The sequence below is a fragment of the Sapajus apella genome, unplaced genomic scaffold (assembly GCF_009761245.1).
Source record: "Sapajus apella isolate SASKATOON/1434 unplaced genomic scaffold, GSC_monkey_1.0 scaffold3, whole genome shotgun sequence".
In the NCBI taxonomy this organism is placed as follows: Eukaryota; Metazoa; Chordata; class Mammalia; order Primates; family Cebidae; genus Sapajus; species Sapajus apella.
In genome coordinates this window covers 39112218-39135140 of record NW_022436943.1, presented here as the reverse complement: position 1 = coordinate 39135140, position 22923 = coordinate 39112218, and the positions used below count along the sequence as shown (strand labels likewise).

The 22923-nt window shown below is 33.8% G+C and overlaps 1 protein-coding gene across 13 annotated transcripts in view; it reads left to right on the top strand.

The window, feature by feature from the left end:
* TRPS1 (transcriptional repressor GATA binding 1) overlaps positions 1 to 22923 on the top strand; it is a 250406-nt gene that overhangs the window by 110534 nt on the left and 116949 nt on the right. The gene's annotated exons all lie outside the window — the stretch shown is intronic.

Here is a 22923-nt window from a genome sequence, read left to right as displayed (position 1 = left end):
TATCAGGAGGCTTTCAGAGTTTGGGGGAAAAAAGAGAAAGTTTCATTATAGTTATGGCTCCTCATCTTTTGAATTTGAGACACATGAGGATGAGAAATAGGGTCGTAAGTAACCAGTGATAAGGTTTGGCTGTGTCCCCACCCAAATCTAGTCTTGAATCCCCATGTGTTGTGGGAGGGACCTGGTGGGAGGTAATTGAATCATGGGGGCAGGTCTTTCCCATGCTGTTCTCATGATGGTGAGTAAGTTTCATGAGATCTGATGGTTTTAAAAAGAGGAGTTCCCCTGCACAAGCTCTTTCTCTTTCCCTAATGCCATCTATGTAAGATGTGACATGCTTCTCCTTGCCTTCCACCATGATTGTGATGCCTCTCCAGCCATGTGGAACCGTAAGTCTATTAAACCTCTTTCTTTTATAAGTTGCCCAGTCTTGGATATGTCTTTATCAGCAGCATGAAAACAGACTAATACAACCAGTAAACTCCAGCACTGAGTCTTTTCTTTGCACGGGCTGATGTCTAAATTGTGAGGGTTAAAAATGCTGGGGATGAGATAATAGGCAGCTTAGGAATATGGCATATAGGTATACTTAGCATCATAAAAATAGGAAATGCCTCTAGACATGTTGAATTTCTGGAGATCTTAGACAAAACAGTTCCCAACTTCATTAAGTTGCCAGATTTGCTGAATTTTTTTGTGTGTGTAAAGGACCTAAAAATATTAGGAATATATAATAGTAGGATATGCAGCTTGGCTTAAGAAACATGTAGTGTGTTTTCTAAAGCAGAACCCAGGCACATGAATTGGCACAGGAATAGTATTTGCCATCCTTTTTGACAGATATGGTAGCAGTATACCATATGAATATCAAAAGAGCACAGAATAAATAAAGGACCATGGTTTTCAACAAAAGGACATTGATTTACAAGACCTGTACAGTTGACTCAGAGAGATTTAAAGCTAGGGTCAGTCTTTACTTAACTGGATATGGAGGCATTGCATGTGTGTTGGTAGGCAATTTAAATATGCTACTTATCAGTCAGTAAAAAGAAGTTTGGAATTTAGAATATCATAATTTTTCAAAGCAGCCATTCAGGCATATTACATTTACCATCAGTTTCTCTGTTAAAAAAAAGTTTTGTCATTCTGTAGTTTTTTAAAAGACAATATCCAAACTTTTGGGGGGAAGCAATAATTGCCAACAGAAACCTTGACACCTAGAGGTTTCCAATGTGATCAGCCTTTTGAATGATTATTTTACCATCCCTATTTGAGATCCATATGTAGAGTAGTTGGGATATATTGAAATCATACTTAGCGTCTTAGTCTTGAGAGTTCTTTTTATTTTTATTTTATTTTATTTTTAGACAAAGTCTCTGTCGTCTAGGCTGGAATGCAGTGGTGCTATCATGGCTCACTGCAACCTCCCTCCTCTGGGGCTCAGGTGATCCTCCCAGTTCAGTCTCCTGAGTAACTAGGACTATAGGTGTAAGCCACCATGCCTGGCTTTTTTTTTTTTTTTTTTGTATTTTTTGTAGACACGAGGTTTTACCATTGCTCAGGCTGGTCTTGAACTCTTGGGCTCAAGCAATCTGCCCATTTGACCCCCAAAGTGCTGAGATTACAGGCATGAGCCACTGCTGCCTGCTAGTCTTTAAAATTCTGTGATAGGTTTAGCATTGTCTTAGCAGAAAGTAGTATTTGAGTGCTGGTGACTGGTTTGCATACTGGAAATATACTGGCCTGATCTCTGCCTACCTGACCACATAGTGATGTCATTACCCTGTCTTCATCAGCCCCTCTCTGCTTCACATAGTCTTGTCTGAAGGGAATGGGTCAGCTGGAAGAAAAAAAAAAGAAGTACTTTCCACAAAATTTGACTTCTAAAATCCACAGGAAAGGTCATTAATGCTTGATAACATATTGGAAGTGTCGGGAAAAACTGTTATTTATTTTTAATAATTTAAAAGAAACTCTTGATGTTGAAGTAAGAAGCAGATGTTGAAATAATCAGTTTAATTTACCTTCCACACTCCTATATTTAGGACATGTAATCTTAAGAGTCTCATTGGAATTCTACCTGATATCTTACTAAAAGTTATAAGAGCAAAGTTAACAGGAAAAAAAAAAAAAACTTGGTATATTTTTAAACTGGATTATAGTTTAGGAACTATCCATTCAGAAGACTGTGAAAACTGTGATTGATAAGTGTCTGTTAAACTGTGTTTGCCTTTGACAGTAATAGAGTCTAGGGTTTGGGGAATGAAACTCCCACAGATACTTTGGGAAGAGATAGAAAGGTATCAGTAACTAGGAAGTAGAAGGAGAGTCCCTCTGTTTGAGGTAGAACCACTTATTTTCGCCCTCTTGCGCTGTCCCATTCATGCTCATTGTCAAACTTGTCTCAATCACCCTGTTCTTTCCTTTGTGCTTCTCCTCACCTACCCCCGGGCCTCTCCTCTCCCTCTTCACACTGGCACGCTTTTCAAAGGGCCTTCTCCTCTGAACCTGAGCCATCTAGAGCAGCTGCCCTTATCTCAGGACTCCATTGACTTGCCCCCTTTTCTAATCTGTTTGGAAGCCTTATCGCTTCGTTTTGGCCTCTGCACTGTAATTTATTTTTGCTTCTATTATTACACTGATAAATCTCACATTTAACCAGACTTTGAGGGATGTGCTATTGAACTGATATAAATCTTGAATCTAAAACTGTGGTGCAATCCTCATTGGTCATAATGTGTGGATTATTTTGCACATAATAACTGATAGAAGAATCTTAGTTTGAAAGTTTGAAAATGAAGCATGGTTCAGTTTTGTCATCCTGAATCAATCATTTTATGTTGTGCATTATTTTGTCATGATGTTTTTGGAATAAAGAGTGATTCTAGAAAAGGGGTGGGTCATTTAATTTGGTGATAACAGAAATGCCCTTCTACTTTTCAGGTGTCTTTGGTCTGAGGTGGGGCCCCAGGTAGGGCCTAGATGTCTGACTATCCTGTCATTTTGAAAAACTCCCTTTTAGGACAAGAGGGACTCTGTGCTTTGGTTATCTCTGAGGACTTCAAAGAAAGAGAAAAAAAAAAAGTCCTCTCCTATTATTCATTAATGCCTAGAAATGCTGAGTGAGATTTACACATTTTCTTGTCTTGTTTGCTTTTCTATTAATGTTAAGAATGCTTTTGAGGTACTAGAGAATGAGAAAGCAACACATAACTCTTGTAAAAATGTTTATTAATAGTTCACACTTTTGAACATTCCACACTCTTAAAACAGTTACTTTAAAATTAAAAATGTTTTTTAAAATGTAGTATGCAAATAAATTTTAAGGATTTTAGGAAAAAGTAAGTGTTTAATAAAGACTATAAATTTGGAATTCGAGTTTAGCAAGTGCTCACCTATCAGAGCCTGATAATAAACTCATTAAAGTGTTAATTGTATGAGGAATATAATGAACTCCACATTTTCTCTATTTATAATCAGATCACAAATTTAGATAGTTTTCCAAATTTCAGCTATCACTTGCTAAAGGAGTCAACATTTCTACTAATATAAATTTATTAATTCTATGCTATTGTGAAAAAGAAGAAAAGCAATGGAAGTTCCTAATACCTATCATCAGAGTATCTTAGCCTAGAAAACTAAATGGAATTGAAAATTAAGCTGCTTATGTAGGTTGTAGTGACATGTACATTCTCCTAAATAGTTTATTGTCTGTTTACATATTACTACTTACTTATCAAAGTTACCTTCATATTAAAGAGAAAAAGAGAATATTTTAAAATGACATATATTATCACAAACAATGAGCAGCACTAATGGTGTGTTATTCTAGAAAGTTTTTTAACAGTGTGATTAGCCTAAACTTCATGTTAGTATATTAGTGTGTTAGTTAAGAATCTACTTTTTGAAGGATTGGCATTTACCTATACTTATAGTGAGTTAAACATTCAGAATATGGATAATTCATTTGTTGATTCAGGCATTATTTATTTTGCAAACATTTGTAGATCACTTACTCTAAATGAGCAAGATACTGATCTGGGCACTGCAATTACAAAATTGAAATATGCAAGGTCCCTGCCCAAGTAAAAGTTACATCTCAATAATCTTTGTAAAAGACAATTAAAAAGACTACTTACTCAACATAATAATAAAAATGTAATGCATTATGATTTATATAATTTTATATCATGAATAAAAATATACAATTTTGGTACTGTTTAAAAACCTAGGTTTTATGTAAACATAAAATTGGCCCACTATCATTAGGACACATGCTTTGAGTTTCTTTAGTAGCAGATGAAATACTTTTGTGAAGATCCATTCTCTTGGACACCTTATCTGCCTATTAGGTAGTGATGAATTTTTACATTTCAGCATTCTAGAAGTGTGTAGTCTGTGACCATTGTACTAGGTCAAATTTAATTAGTCATTTCTTGGATGAACATTTCACTGTTGTTAGGATTAAAGTTTGAAGGTAAGAAGGGTTTAGGGGGGAATTGCTGACAGAGTGTCTTCAACTGGTTGTATAAATTGTAGATTCAGGTTTTGTAGGAGCTTATGGGAACACTTATTATAACAACCAAATGGCTACAAAAATTACAAGAAAAGTGTTGTTGATATAGCTCAGTATGGTGCAGTTTGCAGTTTGCTGGTTGTATTTTGTTAACTTACCAAGGAAGTTACTATGTTACAGTTTTTAATTAAAAATACTAATTTATTTATATTCTGTAACAAAGGGATATATTACTATAAACCACAGTCATTTGCTGTATAGTATATTTCTGTTGAACAATTATGCCCCAGATTTTTAATTTAATATGCACTTGATTTTCCACTCATGATTACTATCTTTTCATTAAAGTAACAGGATTATTGCTTTCTCCTGATGTGAGGGGATAAAGTAGCAGGAGGAAACAACAGATCAGAATATCTTTTCATTTTTTAAAGAGGTGAAAGGACTCCCTTAACAAATTCCAGCATTTTTATATTATAAAGTACATTATGTAACTTCATTCATCATGTGGGCCTCAGACAGATACTAATTTTTTTTTTTTGGAAAGGTCTTGTAACATACTTAATCTGCAGATCTTTTCTGGGAGGAAGAAAAAATGCATATCCTGTTAGATTTGGTGACATAAAGGTCAAAAGATAAACTGTAAGTGATACCTATGTTTATTTTTTTGACAGTGTTAAATTAGCAACCCCTCAGACCTCTCTTGGAGAAGTACAACCCGAGTAATTGAACATGTCGCTGGGGAGTATGCTTGGTTAAGCTGATTCCCATTATGTTGACTTGTCAGGGGCCAATAATTAAAGCTGAAGAGCGATGCTCATTAGTGTCTGCAAGATGATTCAAAGAATAAGCAAGAGAAGTCCTTAAGGCACACCTGCAAAATGCAGGCATTGCATGGAGGTGAGAGCAGACTGACTGGCTTGCTTTTCTGCTCTGTTAGCAAGCCAGCAATAAAGGGGATACACTAAATTAAATGTTGCAAATGTATTCTCCCCAATTTAAATTATAAAATGCATTTTACTTCTGCCTTTGAATATAATTTTATTCCATGTAATCATATTTTGTTCAATTATGTTTTTAATGCTACATAAGATGTTTTAGAAACTAGATACAAGTCTATTCAAAAGCACTTTGAAAAACTTTATACTATGAGTCATTTCATTCATTTTCCTGTAAGCATCATAATAATCAAAATCTACTTTGCTTCTTTGAACTCTGAATACTCTGCACATAAAACATGTAAGTTATCAAGCTTTCATGATAAAGTCTTAAGTGGCATACATTTTTGTCACATTTACTTTGGAAAAATGTAATTTTAAATGTATATTTAACATGCACTAAACATACAGTACACAAGAACTGGCTCTTGAGAAGCCCAGAATAAAAGACTAAATCATAAGTATAGAATTATATTTATCATAACTTGAGCAAAACTGTGGACTTTTGGGAGCAATTTAAACTTCTTAGCACCAGAATGGTGTGGAAACTTGATCCTAAAGCTCTGAGAAGCATTTTTCTTCTTTTGAAATTTGCTTTAGGATATTTGTATATCCTAATATTTTTAGACTATTAAGAAAAATGATTTATTAGAACTTTTTTTCTGTAATCTGGTTTTGGAAAAAGTGTTTTATAGTGGTGAAGTGGCCTTTTCACTTCCAGTGTTGTCTCTGTTAATTTATCCTTTGCACTTTGGCTGGGGGATACATGTGCCTTTTGTAAGTTTCCAGAGTTAAGGCTGGAGTCTGTAGTTTACACAGAAGTCCTCCATGTTGTGTCTTCAGGATTCAGTTTGAGATTATCTCTTTGAGGAGGCCTTCCTGAAACTAAATTTTGTACAACTTGTGTTACTGATATTCCATGTTAGCATGAAATTGTCCATTTTTCTGTCTCCCCAATTGTAGGAAGTTCTTCAAGGGAAGGGACTGATCCTCGTTAATGTTTGCATGAATAGTGGTTGGAACTCAATAGAGCTTGGTTAAACTTAACATAGTCAAGGTGCAGAAGAGACCTGCAGGGTAGTTACAGATTTCCAAGAATACCAAGCGCTTTAGAAGTCAACAACCTCAGACTCAATGCCAAGAATTCCTTACATGATGTTCTTTAACAGATAGATCCTCTCCTGGCTTGGTAAAAGATTTCCAATACCAGAGAGGTTACTACTTTGAAAAGTAGCTGTTTCTAGATTAGACAACTCCAATTTACAATAATGACAAATAGCAATTAAAAGAGTTGTACTTTATATGAATATACATTAATTATCAGTTAGTCTTCACAATATCCTTAAGATTTAGGCACTAAATATTATTATCTTTATTTTACAGATAATGAGGCTGAATTTCAGAGAGGTTGAGTGACTTGCCCAAAGCCCCACAGCTAATTAGTGGCTGAGCCAGCATAAGAGTCCACCAGTATCTAACTTAAGAACTGGAATGCTTTGGCTTCATAGCTCACAACTTCCCCCCTTTTGTTATTGTTACAGAGCTATTTTTAATTACTTTCCTTTAAAAGCCCCACAGATCATTGGTTGCCATTAGAAATCATTTCTTTTCTTTTTTTTTTTTTCTTTTTTCTTTTTTTTGGGACAGAGTCTCCCTCTGTCACCCAGGCTGGAGTGCAATAGCATGATCTTGGCTCACTGCAGCCTCCACCCCTGGTTCAAGCAATTCTTCTGTCTCAGCCTATAAAGCATCTGGGATTACAGGCGCCTGCCACCACACCTGGCTCATTTTTCTGTATTTTTTGTAGAGATGGGGTTTCGCCATGTTGGTCAAGCTGATGTCAAACTCCTGACTTCAGGTGATCCTCCCGCCAGGGCCTCCCAAAGTGCTGGGATTACAGGCATGAGCCACCAGACCTGGCCTAGAAATTATTCTTGTTTTGTTCGTTTTCTTTAATATAGCGAGGAGAGACTCTGCAGTATGTGCTACCTATCGAGGCTTATGAGAACATCATTGTCTATCACACTGTTGCTGCATAGTAGTGGCATGAAAAGCACTCCCCAAAACAAATAGATTCTTAAGTTTATCCAGTAAAACTCGAATTTACATTTAACACTTCCTGTGTCTTGAATCTGAACTCCAAAGGGCTGCTTTTTGGTTTTTTGATAGAGTATTATAGTAGAGAAACTACTTGACCAAGGCTCCTAAGTCTGTCTGAGTAGCTGGAAACGTTTGGGTGAACTACACAACTCCAGGAATATAACCCTTTCAGCTGTCAAAAGGGGTAGCGGGAATCCATTTTCTACTAATCATCTGTGGTTGACATTGGAGTACAATGGACTATATATGAGAACATTCTTAACAATTGATGTATTAAAAATTATAACTTTTGCTTAGAAGAATTTATGGTATTAATGTTATCATCTTATGCAATATGATTTTTTCTGAGGACCTGTCATTTTGGAAACATAATTGATATTGACTCTCGTAACAATGACATAATGCTGAATACATATTCATTTGCATGAAGGAGATTGACAGTATTTGAATTTAGCAGGATCTGTCACAGACTTGAGCATTCTTTTCTCAGAGTTTTCTGATAGCAGAGGGTTAGGGAGCGATGTTTAGACATTTCCATTTTAAAATTATTTTATTGATTTATAGTAGGAGCAGTCTGGCCTTCCCTTTAATTCATACATTTCAAAGATTTTTCTTTGTGATAGAATGATGTGAAGCTATTATATATTCTGCCCAGAATGTCTCTCATCTGTGTCTTTAAAAAACGTTAAAGCACCATTGAACCAATTTTTACGGTACTATTAATCAGTGTAATCAGTATTAATACACTACTTTACCAGCTCAATGCCACTTGTCAGTAATATGACAGGGCGAATTTTACATTTTCTTCACAAAGGCTTTCATCTATTAGAAAAAGGAGATCAGGATTTTAATTGTTAGCAATCAGAAGCCTATGTGATTAAGACTGGCATTCTGAATAAGACATAGCACAGATTATGCTGAGAATATTTTTTATCCTTTACTAATTCTTTTATGAATTTGAATGTAGTCTTATTTACCTGAAACTTTAATTATAGACTCAAAGGAGAGTAATATGGTTATTAGAAATATAAGAATTTAATGTTAGAGTTAAAGGTTTTAGTGTAGTTCTGGCTGGCTTCTTTCTCTCTTCACATCTTGGCTTGCATGGTTCCAAAATCCTCAGCCTTCCTCAGTCCTCCAAATGAATGTTGTTGGCCCGTGTGGTGGCTCACACCTGTAATCTCGACACTCTGGAAGGCTGAGGTGGGTGGATCACTTGAGGTCAGGAGTTCACGATCAGCATGGCCAACATGGTGAAACCCTGTCTTTACTAAAAATACAAAAATTAGCCAGACATGGCAGTGGGCACCAGTAATCCCAGCTACTCAGGAGGCTGAGGCAGGAGAATAACTTGAACCTGGGAAGCAGAGGTTGCAGTGAGCTGGGATCATGCCACTGCACTTCAGCCTGGGCAACAGAGTGAGACTGTCTCTAAAGAAACAAAACAAACAAACAAAATGAATGAATGTTGTTGATTTGGTTTCTAAAATGCCCACCATTAAAGCTTGATTTCCTTAGGTTTAGAATTATTACATTTTTGTTTTGTTTTGTTTGCATCTTGCTCTGTCATCGAGGCTGGAATCCAGTGGTGCAATCATGGCTCACTGCAGCATCAATCTCCTTGGCTCCAGTGATCCTCCTGCCTTAATCTCCTGAGTAGTGGGGACTACAGGCATGTGCCAATAACACCAGACTAATTTTTTTTTTCTTGTAGAGATGGGGGTTTCACTATGTTGCTCAGGCTGGTCTTGAACTCTTGACCCCAAGCAGTTTTCCTGCTTCAACTCTCAAAGTGCTGGTATTACAGATGTGAGCCCTTTGCCTTGCCAGGTGTAGGATTATTATGAGCAAAGGTTTTCTCTTAAAATAGAAGTGATCCTTAGAGTAGCCACAAGTTAATTTATTTCTAGTGTTTACAAGCCAGCACAGTTTAGTTCTCACATGATTAATTCATTATTCAAAGTAGAGAACAGTACACTAAAGGAAAACTCAAATAAGTGCAGCATAGAAGGAGTGGTGGAGAGACGGCTAAAATAAAGGCCACTGCTCTTCAGGAGAGAAAGGAGTAAAGCCTTTCCTGGGATGAGAGTAGCTAAAGGGGCTAGGGAATGTGGCAAGATGGTGAAGAGTCTCTCTAGAGGGAGGCAGGCTGGGAGAAAACAGAGAAGGGCAGAAAGAAGTTCTGATTGCCCTGAAGATAATTATGGAGACTGCCTTCTACTGGAAACACTAACCTGTGTGTGATGCTTTTAACGACCAGAGGACCAAATAACTTGCTTAAAATCCTAGCTCTAGGGGCAGGTATTCACACTCAGATCACTCTACATACAGCCATAAGCTTAAACCCCATGCTTCACTGGCCCCGCTAAAGCTAAAGACTCAATGGATTATTTCAGTTTAGCACAGAGATAAAAGACAGAGATACAGAGGGAGAGAGGGATACATATGGAAGGGAAGAGAGACAGGAAGAAAGGGAAGCGGAGGGTGGGGATTAGAGAGAAACAGAGATAGAATTGAGTCATTCTTTGTTCCTTTCCCGATTAAAAAAAACTAGCGATGCTTAGAAAGTCAGTTTAACAAAGTATGGGTAATAAAAGCATCTTTTAATCATTTGCTGTTTGATATGGCATTTTTATTATTTTATCAGGGTGTACCATTTGATATATTTCTTAATATAATTAAAAAGTAAAATTAAGTAAACATCCTGTAATTTGGATGCTAGATTAAAAACCTAATTTCTAAGAAATTACAAAGTATGTGATGAGCTTCAAATGTAGTTGACAATGATAATGGCAGTTTTATCGTTTAAACATTTGAACTGGGCTTTGTGGGAAAAGTTAATATAAGACTGGGACGTTTTTCTCTGAATTATTTAATAACTGTCTCATCTGTACTTGTGACAACTCTGTCCTTCTGTTTTTACCGACCTGGATCTTGACTGAACCTCTGCTCTGTGTTAAAAAGTAAGCAAATTTTAATCAAGGTTGCTTATTCAGCTCACTGTAATGAAGAGTTATGCAAACTGTTTTGCCCACGTTTACAGATGTCTCCTTATATTAGGTACTTATAATAGTAGATATTTTGAAAAGATTTTTAAAATGTAATTTGTGGAAATGTTACATTAGCTAAACACTAAAAACTCTGTGGCTGTGTGTGTGTGTGTCACATATTTACATGCCAGAGAGGTACATTTATATTTTTCCCTAATTTATTCATTGAAAGTATATTATTTCTTGACACACTAAGGATACTGATATGCCAAATTCAGAGTTACTTACAAAAGCAAATATTATTATGCTATAACTGTTATATCTTTGAAATTAAAAACAAATAATATCCCAGGTATCACTTAAGTGTATTAGAATATAGATTTGACTGTTAGAGAAAGTCACCTATTAGTATGATGTTTTTACATTTTTTATTTTACATTTTTTAGCTAGCATTGGGAATCTTGTTAAAACATTATTGAAAATGCTTTTTAAATATATATGTATGTATTTATACAGTATATACATATGTGTTTATTTAATTAAACACATATTTAATTTTTATATATTATATAAATATATATTCATATTATTTATTATTTTCATTTTAATTTGTTGCACATTATTTATTTTGCAAGTTGCTTACTGCCCACCATTAACACTTTCTATATATGTTCTTATGTGTAAATAATGCTAGATCAAGTTCACAATTTGGACAATTTGAAAAGACATTCTTTTTTCTAAGTGAGGGATGATAATAATTAAAGACGGTATAATGTCATTGTTATATACTTTTTTCAGATTATAAACTGTTTTAGGTTATCTATAAGTTTTATTGTGCTCTGTGATATCTTACATAAAAGAATCAAAATTGGTGAAATAAGTTGCAAGGTGTGCATTTCACTCAGATGACTTTCTACTTCTTTGAATCTGTTTTTTAAATAAAATAGTGAAGTCATTTGTCCTAAAAATAATGTTAATAATTGATTTATCAAGTATAACTAAATATAGTATTAATTTGACTGATAAGATCATTAGGTGTGTTGGGTTTTTCGTAAATCTGAATTGGATCTTCATCTAAAATATGAATAATGAAATGGTCTGCCTAATTTTAATATTATCTTTTTAAAGTAAGTACAGTAAATAGTATAGGTCTATTTATTCGTTTTTAGTTTGGCCTTAATTTCAGATTGTTTCAAGGTAGAATAATTGACATCATTGAATGTTTTGTGCTATCTTAATGACTTTCTGCTCTTTAATATGATTACATTGTAGCAACCAATAATGTCCAAGGCTCTTAGGCATAGTGAAGAAGGGATATGAATGAACTAGATAGGAGAGAATATTTAAGGAAACATATTGTTAACTATTAAACTTGAAGTCTTTCACCATCCAGTGAAAAATGCTACTGAATGGAGGAAGGAAAAGTATAATTCGTGCAGTTTAATTAGATAGATTACCACACTGACTTTAGTGGAAGAAACTCCGATGAGAATTCATAGACCACAGCACCTTATTTCAGCATACTTAGCCATCAGTGTATTCTTTCTTCTTGTGCTTGACTGCATTTAATAGTCGTTTCTGATAGAGGAGAAGAGTGTGAAAGCTTTGTCAAGAACTATCCTTTCTAACCATGAGCATGCATCTACTTTGAAAACTACCTAGACAAGCCGCAAATGATAATGAGATTGATTAAGAGGATTTTGTGTGAAAGATACTAAAAATAAAACTGTTACAAATGAGCAAATAAACTTCTCTGACTTAGTCGAAGGACCAGTTTATATGCAATTTTAGATAACTGCAGTTTTAAATGACTATATTTATTAGTATGAATTTTAGAAAAAATATTAAAAGATGGAAACCAAAAAAGTTACACTTTATTGTTTTTCTTAGAGACTCTTCTCCTCCTCCTAGAGTTAGGTTCAATTACTTGTAAAGTCTGAAGTTTATCAACAATAGAATTTCACTAAGGCAAGAACTGGGAATTCTACAGAAGTTACCCTGGAGAATGATTTAATAAATTAATGAAAGGGTGTTAACTAATGCAAATGTTACAGTATTGGTGGATGTAAGTGCCTCCGTGTCAGGCAAAAATGATTGCGTTTGAATTCTTGTTGATAGAAGTAACATTCAGTTAGTATAAATATTGTACATGAAATGGATTTTCTTAGGCTGATGAATGCCTATTAATTTTATTGAGTGAATCAATAAAATACACAGTTGGTATTTTTAGGTGTAATTGGAAGAACTGCTTAGCACACTGTGGTGTTAGGCATAGCCCTAGCAACATCCTTAACTGATGCCCAGGAAGCACAGGACTTAGATTTCAGTGGCTTCTTGGCCCTTCCACCTGCATCCAGTCCAGCATTTTACAGGTCACATTCATGACATTCCTCAGGGCCAGCAAGTAAATATTTTTATACATTAATTTATTAAATCCCCACAGGAATGCTATGAGATAGATACTATAACTTCCATTTCTCAATATGAGGATTTTATGTTTGAATTTTCTTGTTCACATTTTTCTTGATGAATTACAAGTAACAGTTTTTAAAATCCATGTCCTAATGTTTAGGATATTTGCATTTTTATGTTTTATTATTAAGAGTACTGTCAATACCATGTTAAACAGACATGAGCATTGAGCATGTTGTTAGAGCAATTTCAGAGAAATCACTTCTTAAGTTATTTTTGTCAGGACAAGCCTAAGAATTGTATAAGATAAGTAATCCATCTATAAACTGATGAAGGGGTTATTTTTAAATCCAGACTAATTTAAGTTAGACTCTTACTTGACTTACAGTATTTCATGTTGGTTTGGGTTCATTTTTTTTACCTTCTCCTCATACATAAAAAGAATAAAAATTTTTGGCTTAAACAAGTTACTAAAGGTAAACATATGAAGAAAAAATAAGGACATTATTTTTCAATTTGCCAAAGAGTTAGCCTTAATTTTTAAAACTTTTATTTTGGGGTGTGTGTGTGTGTGTGTGTGTGTGTGTGTGTGTATATATATACATATATATATATACATATATATGTTAGTCCTAGATATGCAAGTGAGCATTTATATAACATATATATTATATAAATATATTTATATATATATTATATAAATGCTCACTTGCATATTTATTATTTAAATGTGTATGTATATATATATGTGTGTGTGTGTATATATATATGTATGTGTGTGTGTATATATATATATATATATATATGTTGGTCCTAGATATGCAAGTGAGCATTTATATAATATATATATTTACTCAGTTAGTATAATGATTATTCAGTTAGTATAATGATATAAATATATATAATTTATATAATATACATATTTATTCAGTTAGTATAATTCAGTTAGCAATATGTGTATATATATACATACACACACACACATATATACATATATACATAGGCTATATACATATATATGTGTATATGTATATATGTGTATATATGTATATGTGTGTACATATATACATGTATATATGTGTGTATATATATTTATATAACCTGTGTATATATGTATATATACATGTATATATGTCTGTATATATGTATATATTTTTATAACCTGTATATATGTATATATACACATATATATATATACCTATATGTACATGTATAAATATATTAATGCTCACTTGCATATCCTAGAACCAAAAGCCTAGTAGTCTACAAAAAATAAACACTTGGTTCTTTCAGAAGCAAAATCACAGATGGCTAAAAAATAAAAAAGAAAATTTACAGGATCTTTTGAAAGCTAATTACTTGACAATTTTTATATCATTCTTAATCTTGAAAGAGACAATAGATAAAACTCCATATTAAAGGTGGATATATAATACATAACCCCATAGCAATAGCAACAGAGCTGACATTGCCACAGTTTAGTTTAATCCTTATCACCTCGATGTGGTACACTGAGATCCTTGAAGCTGTGTCTTTTTTGTAAGACCATGCCTGTGTTCCTATAACAGTCGATAGTGAGAATAACAACAGCAATCCCACTTGCTTATTTTCCCTTTGTGTTTCAAGTGGTATTGAAAATATCCTCAGTCTTTTATTTTTTTCCCTCTGTCCTTTGGGCCTCCACATCCCTTTGGACCTCCACATCCCTTTGGACACCAACCTGCTTCAAAACTGCCATAGTGACTTGCTGTAATTGTTTATGTCAAAGTTAAGGGGAGTGTGGATTCTCTGTTTGTTGCAAGTATAAAAAAAGAAAATTTGAGTCTTCTTCCTCTTTTAGTTTAATAAATTGAAAGAAGAAAGCTCGAGCTTGTGCTTTTCCCTCATGGAACTATGATTATTTTAGAGTAGGTCATACTGTGGGACTTAAAACTCTGTAATTATAGCACTGGGCAGTTCTCTCGTAGTAATAATAGCATTTATATAACCTGTTTCATCTTCAAAGCATTTCATAAGCACTAATTAATCCTCACAACATGTCTGTGAGATAAGTATCATCATACCCATTTTACAGATGTGGAAATTGATGAGTATAAGCTAAGAGTCTTGCCATGGGCCATAGTGGGAAATCAGAGTCTAAAAGCAGGATGTGAACTTGGGAGTGGCCGACGCCTAAATCCTTTTCCATAGCCCTAATTTAGACTTCCTCCTTTTTCTTCCGCATCTCCCCATCTTTATTTCTTTCATTTTCTATATCCTGGAAAGGACTCTGGCATTTTTCCTTTCTGTCTTCCTTTTAGAGAGTAGTTTTTTTAACACTGCCCCCAGAAATAAATAAATCATCTTAGTATAATAACTTTAAAGACCTAATATGTCTAATCAGTATATAAATATTTCGGAAAGTCAGGAAATGAATTAGGCTTGGGTGCAAGAAAGGATTCCAAATTACATTTTGCCTAATAAATATTGCATCCGTAAACAGTAAAAGTAATGATAGTGATTAGTTAGCAGTACCAAATAAAATGTGCATTTAAAATGAACCTGACCGGGCGTTTTTTTGTCATACTGACTGATGTGTACACAGTTCATTCTTTGAAAAATCAAGGCGCTCATTTGAATTGTAAATTGCCAACATTGCAAATAGTAAATTGCAGTAGTCTTATTGTGCTGTGATGTGACAAATTACAAATGGAATATTGGCCAGGCTTCCATATCTTGCATTTCTCTTCCACTTGCTGCTGCTATCACCATTAATCTCCTTTGCAGAAGCTGTATGGCAAATTGTTCTGGACATGGAAAGGACATTAAGTTGCATTGTTGACAATTGCAGGACTCTGTGTGTCTTCTCTGACCTCTGACTTTTCTTATTGGTGTAATTCAGTACAGTGCTACTCCTTTTGGGTCCTGCTGTGTGTGGATATAAGGATTCTGGCATAGTTTATGCCTGACATTTCACTTAAATATTGTATTACGGTCAAGAATTTTGGCTGAAATGTGTCAAATATATCTTAAAGTGGAATGTGGTCATTTAAAATACATCCATTATCAGAGTCGTAAAATATATTAAGGATGAGTAGCTTTTTAGTTCGGCCTTTCATCTTAAAAATGAGGAACCTGAGATTGAATGCTGTTAATAATTAAGATTAGTTTTTGGATATAAGGCAGGCTATGTAAATGTCAGATCTGAAAAACAAGTGATTTCAAGTGGAATGCTTGACCTCTAAATCTAATTTTTTAATTAATGAGTTTTCATTTTAAAACACAAATAAATTATGGTTATAATTTTGGAAGTATGTCTACATAGAGAGGTTACTGTTTAAGGGTAAAAGTATTCTATTGCATTGGCATAACCAGTAAAAATTGGTTACAATAAAATAAGGAACAGTTATAGTTTCCTGTTCTTTATTGTTCACGGTGAAAGCATTAATGTGTATTGAGTGGAGGGTGGGGTTGAAAATTTTGCAATATGATGAAAAAGGAAGACAGATATTAAAAGGTACAGTAAGAAAACCTCCTAAGCCATCCCCATGTAACCAGTTCTCCCTGGACCTTCTTGGTAAAACTACCATCTGATGTCCACAGCATGCTGAGTACCTTCAGATAGTAGGCTTTGTTCTCTATTGTAACCCACGTTCACTTCTGCTACTATTAGTTGACTTGTACGTTCACCAAGAGTTGTTAGAAATTGTTCCAAACCTGTTATGGCATGTGAACTTATTAATACACTTATGTAAATAAATTAAATATTATTTAAGTGTATAAAATCTGAGAATGAAAAGAAAATTCTTCAATGACATGAAAATGAATGCTTCAGAAAGAAAGATTTAATAAAATTGTATCACTTGAAGTATCAAATTTGGTGTGGGTGAGATAATTGTAACAGATTGGGGAAGATCATAAGCATTTGAAAATTTTATTTTTAATTTTCATGGGCACATATGAGGTATATATATTTATGAGGGACATAAGGTGTTTTGATATGGCATGCAATGGAGAAATTTTAGAGAATCTATTAAGTGCACAGGTTTACATAAAAAAGACAACTGGTATGTTATTCAAAGTTTAGCCAAAATATGTATTTTATGTGTTTTGACATATAATTCATGAGCGAACAAAATAATTAATTTAAATCATATAATTGGTCATTAAAATGGTGATTATGGCATTTTTTATGATTCCCCACTTTGACTTTTTCAGTTAACTGACTACTGATCAGTCAACTGATAAGATGAATTCTGCAGTAATAGAAGATCAAGAAATGCTATTCTCAAGATGCAGGACTTGAACTCAGATCCGGAACAAGTAGACTTAATTAATTAACATTTATAGAACTCTCCACTTTAAATATACAAAATATACACTCTTATCAGTACCACATCACACCTATTTACAGGTTTAAATGAAATATTGGTTGGCTGCTTGTTAGTTATTTTCTTCCCTCGTTTTTTTTTTTTCATGTCTCTATTATTAAACACAATTACAGGCATACCCATTTTTAGACTGCATTCTAGCCCGGGCAATAAAGCATCACCCCTGTTCCCTCTCCCTCTTCCTCTTCCCCATTCCTCCTCTCCTTCATTCTTTTTTTTTTTTCTTTTTTATTCTTTTTCTTTCTTTCTTTCTCTCTTTCTTAAAAAAAAAAAAAAAAAAAAATTAGGTCATTTCCCAATACACTGCCATTCCTGGGCCTGGATGCTTGGGGAGGCACCTGATGCAAGCTTTAAGAAAAAAAAAGGAAAAAAAAAAGATCTTTATTCACTTCTTGAAGGATCCTTTTTATGTTTTTTAGAATAGAAAGTTCTAACTAAATTCTTCGTTGCTGGACTTACTCCATTTTATTGTGGTTTATTTATAGGAGGCACACAGAATCACCAATTATCAATTCGCTGTTTTGAGTATATTTTCTGTTAAAATATTGCTGATCTTTAATATATTTCTTAATATTTATCAATGTTGTACTACATTTTCTTACTTTTACTTACCCACTAGTTTTCTGATTTCACTATAACATTTGTGAATTCTCAGGGATTGTTGTTAAATGTGCCCATTGTACTGTTTTTCTATTTTGTACTAATGCATGTTAAGTTTTCTTCCATGATGAAATTTATAACCCAAGAGAAATAAAATCAGATTATGAATTCTAAATTCTAAGGAATGAGAAAATAACATGGAATAGAAGAGACATTGTGGTCAAGAGGTGGTGTGTGAAGTTTGAAGGTTCTGTTGCCAAACTATATGCAACTCTCATTCAAGAGAAAAACAATCTGCAAAGACTTTGAAAAATGAGAGAAACATGATTTTTAGGAGCAGGCTTTCAGATTCTTGATGATGGATCATGTAGACAGCAGAAATTATCCAGCAAAATCAGGATAATTCTTGAATCAGAGGCTGCACTCCAGCCTCGGTCTTGCAGGCTGGAGCAGCGGCATGATCTCAGCTCAAGGCAACCTCTGCCTCCTAGGCTTAAGCAATCCTACTACCTCAGCCTTCCAAGTAGCTGAGACTACAGGTGTGTGCCAGCATACCTGGCTAATGTGGGGGGATGATTTGTTTTTATTTTATTTTTTGTAGAGATGAGATTTTGCTATGTTGTCCAAGCTGGTCTCAAACCCATGGGCTCAAAGCAATCTGTCCTTCTCAGCCTCTCAAAGTGTTGGCTGTGCATACATGAGCCATTATTCCTGGCTACATTCATTATCTCAGTTTATCTACATTCAAGTTTGCTGATTCTTCCTTCTACCAATCCAAATTTGATTGATTTACTCTTCAACTACAGAATTTCCATTTGGTTCTTTTTGAATAATAAATAATAAAATCAGGAACTGGGTAGAGGATGGAACTAGACATAAAAGATTTAGAAATGGTGCAAAAATTAGATAGATAAATAGATTGAGTTAGAGTCCAGAAATTTCTTTTAAATCATTGAAAATTAGAATGAAATTGATCCTGAACCACTAACCATTCTTTGAAACCCTTGTTGCTACTTATAACCAATGAATCTATTATGCTGTGTTGGAGTCATCTCTTTGCTGATAAGTCTCCTGCACTAGTCTAGGGAAGGGTTCTTTGTTTCATATTGCTTATATTTCTAGGATCTGAGCCATTATAGGCTCTCAATAAATTAGCTGAATGCAGTAACAAATTAGAGAATTGTTTTTACAGCCTTACTTTTAGGTTGACTCAGTTTTAATATGATGTGACATTTTTAAACATCTTGGACTTACTGCATGTGATCTGTATTTTCCTTTCCCTGTGGTTTTCTTTGATATAGATATGCAAGATAAGTGAATAATTTACTTTTTTGATATTAGGTTGGCAATGTTGTTTTAAAAAGCACAACTATAGATTTAGAAGAACTGAGTTCAAACTATACATCTATAACCTCTTACTGGTTCAGTAGCCATTAGCAGGTTATTTGCATTTTCTGAATCTCAGTTTAATCATCAGTGAAATAGGAATTATCTTGTCTCTCAGTTTTTTAAAATATTACAATAGAAAATACTAAATTAGAATATTAGAAAACATACGGTATCTGGCAGATAGTATGTTCTCAGTAATTTTTTATTCTAAATATTGGTCACAGAAAAGTAATACATCTCAGAAGATACATTTGGAAGCTCATTTTTTATTTTCTGAAATTGAGGATTTGACACTCTCCACTTTCAGAAATTACTCATAATCATTTGGGTAGTTGGATTGCCTTTTCATGGCTTTCATATAGAAGGCAAAAAATGTCCAAAAATACTGAGAAGTACAAAATGGTGCTAGTAATGCAACTCATGAACATTTTCCAAATTTGCTACCAAAACAGTCGGTAAAATGTGCCGTTTCCACATCTTGTTCATAAAGGAAACAAAATAATACTTAATTATGTAATAACATACAGTATTAAATCCCCCTGGGAAAAGAGTTGGTTTTTAAATACTTTGAAAAGAAACTTTCAAGTTAGTGATTTACACAGTTAATTATAAACAACAAGACTTGTAATTAAGTGTTGCCATTTTGGGTGGAATTGGTTTCACCCATCACTAATCCGTCTGTCCTTGTCTTTGGCCTTTGAGAGATTACGGGAAAATGCACACGATGAAAAGTTTAACTTGTCAAGTATAAATTTAGATGCAAAGTCCAGAATATCAAACACCACAAGTGATAATTATCACCACCTGGAAATAATTTGTACTACTGAAGAATTCTCTCTTTCTGCTGATGGGGAGATTTTAACCTCATGATCACTCAGGCACTCCCTACAGTTTACAGTGATGTATCTTGTGGTTCATTCCCAGTAGTCAACATAGCACCAAGCAATTAGTAGAACACTAGAGGATAAGTGTTAGCTCTGTACAATGTGACTAAGATTAAACTGGGAGCAAATTAGAAGCAAGTATGATTGTCCAACTTTTAAGTTGCTCGAAGTCCAGCTCAGTTACCTATTAACATTCAGGTTTCTGCAAAGTCTGGATCTTTTGTTTTAAAAAAAATAAATAGAATTTTTAAACAGTTGAATTTCCTGGATTATAGTTTAGTATCTTAACATATATATTTTCTCCTAAGGAAAAAATTTATTATGGAGTCTTCAGACATGTCTTTTTTCTTTTTAATAGGAGACCAATTTGGGGCCCCCAAAGCATTATCAGAAGACAAGTTATTATAATAAATAACATGGAATTTAAATACATTTTGCATAGGCATCGACTTATGGGTTTTGTGTCAAAAATTGTTTGGATTTTCTGATGGCTTTTTATATGTAATTTTTTTTAGCTTTATTAAGTTTCTGTGGTTGTTTTTGAGATTTCTTTATAGTCCTATGTAGGTAAGAGTTGATTTTGAAATTTTGGCTGCTTCTGTTTAAGATTTGATTCTCGTTCTCAAACATTTACATGTATAATTTTGAGAACACATTTTATTTAACACAATATAGTAAACAGAATGAATCATAACTATGAACGTTTTCCAGAAGCATTTCTTAGATAAGTTTTTATAAAAAGAAAACAAAACAACATGTAAGATTTAGAGTGGAAGAATATACTTGTAGTTAAGTTCCTTGTTGATTTAAAAATTATATTTGGATTTATTTTGGCAGGGTGGGGGAAATCATCTAATAGAATAATTTTATCTAACCAGAGGGAAGAGACAGAGAGAGACTCAAATATGTGTGAACTCCCTCTGTTGCTCTGTAATAGCATTTTATTCATGATACATGATGTGATAGGAAATTTTTGCTAATCTGTTAAAACAAATGTAATTTTATCTGAAGGCAATTTATAACTTTATTGAAATAGAATATAATGAAAGAACCCCCTACATGGAAAATTCTGACCTTCAAGTTTATGTTAATATTTTTAAATTATTAAAACATTAAAGATATGTATATTTCTCACCACTAAGGGGGAAAAAAAACTTTAGCTATATTTAGTAAGTACTCACTGAAGTCCCAAACATTAGGATAAAATGCAGGGCCTAACTGAGTAAAGTATCAATTGGGATGAAGACAGTGAACAGGTTGGCAAATTAGCCAATTGGATTTATAGTAACTTTTATGTTAATTAGAGTAAAATGAGAACATGCAAAAGTAGTATTGGCAAAAATGAGGAGTTGTTTTAAAATTACATAAATGGCATTTTAGAATGCTGTGAAATACTACTTTTATGGTAATCTAGAATTTTAAAACAATTCCTTTTAAGTTTAGGATTAAATGAATTACATTATGTAAAAATAAATCTTTGTATTGTGTACCTGTATACAGTTGAATAATTTTGGTAACACATACCTTAGTGCTTTACACTAATTGGCTCATTAATTTTATATTTTGATTAATAATCAAATTTTATTATTGTACTATTCAGTAATAACAAATTATGTTATGATGTGAAAATGGTAGAGTTGAGTGTATTTATTTTTGTAATAGTGGGCAATGTAATCATCACTCATAAAATGAAATGTGGGACTTTTGAGCCTGAAATATTATTCATATTATAATGCTCTTCAGTTTTATGAATAGCAATGAGAGCTGAAGCACTAACTTTGACTGTTATCCAAAGTAGGTGAATAAAAAGGCTTGACTCTCATATAGGCTAAGTTTTTTATTTTAGATACCTTTTTAAAAGAACTTTTATTTTTCACCTTCTCTAACCTAAAGCATTCATTTTATAGAAGGCAGTAGAGGATGTTCCTATTGTATTTGTAACTTTAAAACTAGTGTTTATATTTTACCCAAATAATTAGTAAACTGGTAGTTGAAAAGGAAAGAATTATGTAATGCAGTTTTTTCTTCATATTCTTCTGCTGCTTGAGTCTCATACCAAAACAGTTTAGTGTCAGGTATTATTACCACTTTCTGAATATCACTGTTTTTGATGTGCTCAATGTACCTTGATCTTCCAAAAGGAAGAACAACAAGAAAGAGAATGAGTTTTGAGGAGTTGTCTTTTTTGTCTTTACATGACACAAAGCATGTGTGAAACATGTTTTATTTCTCAGCAGTCCTTTGCTATGTGTTATGATCCTTACTCCCCAAATATCATCACACTGGGGTGATCAGGGTATTAGGGTTACAGCTTCAATCCCCAGTGTGATGGTATTTTGGGATGGGGCTTTTGGGAGATAATCAGGGTTTAAGGTCATAAGGGTCCTGATCTGAAGGGGATTAGTGAGCTTATATGAAGAGACACCAGAGAGCTTGCTCTATCTCTCACTCCCTGGCACACAAAGTAGAGGTCATGTTAGTAGATGAGGAGAAGGTGGCCATCTGCAAGCCAGGAGGGACATCCTCACTAGAAACCTGGACTCCCAACCTTCAGAACTGTGAGAAAATTTATTTCTGTTGTTTAAGCCAACCAGTCTATGATATTTGGTCCTGACAGCCCAAGCAGACTAAGACACCATGTTGAGAGAGAATTTAAAGTGAAACTACTTTTAAGTTTGCACAGAATGTAACTACATTTGATATTTAAGGGGAAAAAGCAAGTGT